A 3,521-nucleotide genomic window follows, 5' to 3' on the forward strand; every position below is an offset into this window, starting at 1 on the left:
AAGGAAGGAAGGAAGGAGAGAAGATAGTTTTTAATTTTTTCAAAGTACTTGGCATTAACTTACTTTTGGCCTTACCAGTGTGACCTGCTGTTAACCTGTGTCTGCTGTCTGAAAACTCCCAGTATCTTCCAACTCATATAGTATAATTCAAAGTTTCTAACTGATCTTGAGGCTCCTTATTTGAATTCCTATACTTTACCCCATTCACTAATATTGCACAGATTGTCAAAAAAAGTCAAGGGGAAATGATTTGGTCTTTTGAAAACATGACCTCTTTGCTCAGAATTTTGTTAATTGAAATTAGTTTATAAAAGCTAAATTCATTCTCTTTGTACTAGAAAATCTATATGAAAAAAGGAGACCAAAGTGCACACAGAGGGACTTGGGAAAACCAGAAGAAACAGAATGAAAAAAAAAAAACCTTTTTAAAAAATCAAAACTATAATTCATATTCTGAAAGACATGATTGGGGACAGCATCTATAAAATATGAGCAAAATGATCTGTAAAAGGAGCAATTAGAGAAGAAAGAATTCTTGGATATAAACGTAAACAATGAAAGCTAAAATAAATATTCAATAAAGTGATTTGAAAAAACAAAGAAGTCTTTCCCCCAAAGCACAACTTAAATACAAACACAGACTTAGAAAATCATCAGAAGGGGTTTAACATTTGACTAACAGAAATTCCAGAATTAGAACAAAGAAAATATGGGGGGAAGTTACCAAATATAAAATTTACTAGAACTGAAGTGCTCAAATGCTTCCAAATACCCTAATCAAAGAATGAACACGGGAGCACACCAAGCCAAGACATCATGGAATTTCAGATCACAGAGAGAAGAAAAGCTTCCAGAGAGAAGAATGAGAACTAGAATGGTACTGACTTCTCATGGGCCACATAGGAGGCTGCAAGACAAGAAAACATGCCTGCAACATTCTCAGGGAAAATTCCTACCAGATAAATTAAAGGCAATTCAAAAAATGCAAATTGGACCAGATAAATTAAAGGCAATTCAAAAAATGCAAATTGGTAAGAAGTTCACCTCCCATGTTTCTTTTCTTAGGAGATACTAGAAAATGGTATAGAGCAAAAGGAGGCACAAACTAGGACAGAAAAATATAGGATCCAGGAAATAGTGGATCCAACACAGAAGGTCAAGAAAAGACACAGGGTGACAGTTGTATGACTGGTCTAGGTTACAGCAGGAAAATTATGAAAATAACGATGTAGAAGGAAAATTAGGCACACAGAAAAATATAGGGTAACAAATAACTCTAGTAAAACCAAAAACTGTACCACAAAGGAAATTATATCATAGCACATCCAACTCCCCAGAGATTAGTATTTAAATGATCATAATAATATAAACACTGATTATTGATTTTTAAAAAATCATGACATAACTCTTTGGGAGGATGGGCAAGAGGAACTGGGGGGTGTTAAATCTTCATCTATCATAAATGAAAGACAATTTGGATTCAAAGTCTAAATTATTATTTATTATCAATAAATAGCAGGATTTGTTAATATGTAAAAATATCATCTAAATCGTTTAGTCCTAACTGAACTTTCGCCCTAGGGTATATATTTCTTTCATAATTTTATTTTATTGAAGAAATTTTTACAAAAGGAAACCAACCTAAGGGATCCAATTGTAATGTGAAATCCCAATTCTTCATTCCTTTTTCTTGGTTCTATGCACACAAAGATGTTGCTTCGCGTGTTCTACTCTTCATTTTCTCTCTTGTCCGTTTTCCAGGTCTCTTCTACAGAAAAAGAAATACCACATGTGGTCACATAGCAGCTCGGCTTTCTGCCCCGGGGTCAGGATACAAAGGGAAAGAAAGCGAGTGGGCAGGTGTGGGGTGGAAGAGGAGGCTGATCAGCCCGTCACCTGGCTCTGGGACTCACATTTGATCCTTTCTTGCCAGGCCTCTTGAGGCCCTTGCCATGAGCTGTGTTGGCCTGGAAGCTGGATACATCATCATAGCTGTCACGAGTGTTCCACTTGGAGCCTTTGTTTCTTTCCAAACTGAAGTTTGGAAAGAAAAAATTAAACTGCTAGTTTTTATAACGTCATTTGGCATTGGGATAGTAGTTAAGTGGTTTTAAAGGTTACCCATGGCACTGCAAATTCTGATGAATCTTATGGCACAAAAATACCCACAGTTTCTTGTCTTTAAGCAAAGGCCCTTAGACACTACTGTTACTCAGAATCTCCTTATTTCAATGAACACATTTTTCATTTTGAATGCTTTTTTCCCCATCTATTCATTAGTATCTTGTTTTTTTTTTTTAATTTCAAGGCCTTGTTTTATGCCTTTAATTATATGAAATTCTTGGTGAAGTGTGTATACTATTCTCTTTGTTGTATCAGCTGACAATCCTTCATGTGAATTCTTTGCTCGTGTGTTTTGTAATTTTGGATTGTGAGTTCATCTTCAGTGGGGATTTCCTTGTGGCCTTCATATGGTAGTGTTCCTACAAAGTGATAAACTTGCATCTTCCTAAGGCCTCAGAGGTAACATTGACCTGAAACCAATTTAATTGTTGACTGTGGGTTTCTACATCATGGAGTTTAAATTTTAAACTCAAAACCAGGACAAGCAGTAGGCACAGAAATTCAATATTTCAAGAGAAACTTTATTTTAACTCAAATCACAGTCAGAGACCTTGTCATTTCTCTGTGACAAGGGATAATTTGGGTGTTTTTTGTTGTTGTTGTTGGTGGTGGTGGTTTTTTTTGTTTTTGTTTTTGTTTTTAGTTTCATCTAGATAGGCAGCAAAACCAAAGCCCCTAGCAATTATCAAATTCAGTAAGCTCCCCTCACCCCCATCCCATGTCAGACTGCCATAGCATCATCTCAAGTACTTACCTCCATTTTTTGCATCTGGAGGTTTCCTATTCATATTCCACAGTGTGCCTGAACCATAATTTACCTAAGTCTTTATTTATAAGTATTTATATTGTTTTCAGTTTTTAACTGTAATAAAAAATATTGCCATGAACAGTGTCATAGGTATTGAGTATTGTAGGTATTGTTTAGAATAGAATTGAAATTAGACCATTAATTTAGTATCCATCTTTCAGGTGGTATGAAAAATTTTTCCAGCAGTAGTCAGCTGGAAACACAGGGAAGTCTAATAGTTGGATTCACCCAGGTTAGTGAATCCCCTCACCCTAGGAAAGTGCAATAAAAAATATTATGGCAAGAGAATTTAGAACCTTGGTAAGAAAGTCACTAAAATTATGAATCATAAATTCTGAAATGGGTCAGGAGGGGAATAAAAACAGGGAATCAGAGTTGATAGACAAGAAGAAAGTAAGAGTCCGTGGGTTGGAGGTCTCAGGGAAGTGGGAGCACATGAGTGATTACACTGTGAGGACAGGAATTAGTGGTCAGAGGATACACTGTCTGAATAAGTGATTCATCAGTGGGATAATTCTTGGGTAATGGAAGAAAACAGGTGTGGCTATGCGTATAAGTGGCTAAAGTAGAATGTAGGTGATGGACTTCA

General features: G+C 36.0%; 1 long non-coding RNA gene across 1 annotated transcript; it reads right to left on the bottom strand.

The window, feature by feature from the left end:
* Positions 1-1,625: 1,625 nt before the first annotated feature.
* Positions 1,626-2,014, bottom strand: LOC117026586 (uncharacterized). Its single transcript, XR_004423788.1, has 2 exons — positions 1,914-2,014; positions 1,626-1,768 (listed from the first exon to the last, which is right to left on the bottom strand). It is a non-coding gene; the product is annotated as an uncharacterized LOC117026586 (long non-coding RNA).
* Between the last annotated feature and the right edge of the window lie 1,507 nt (positions 2,015-3,521).

Source organism: Rhinolophus ferrumequinum, chromosome 9, assembly GCF_004115265.2.
Source record: "Rhinolophus ferrumequinum isolate MPI-CBG mRhiFer1 chromosome 9, mRhiFer1_v1.p, whole genome shotgun sequence".
Lineage (NCBI taxonomy): Eukaryota > Metazoa > Chordata > Mammalia > Chiroptera > Rhinolophidae > Rhinolophus > Rhinolophus ferrumequinum.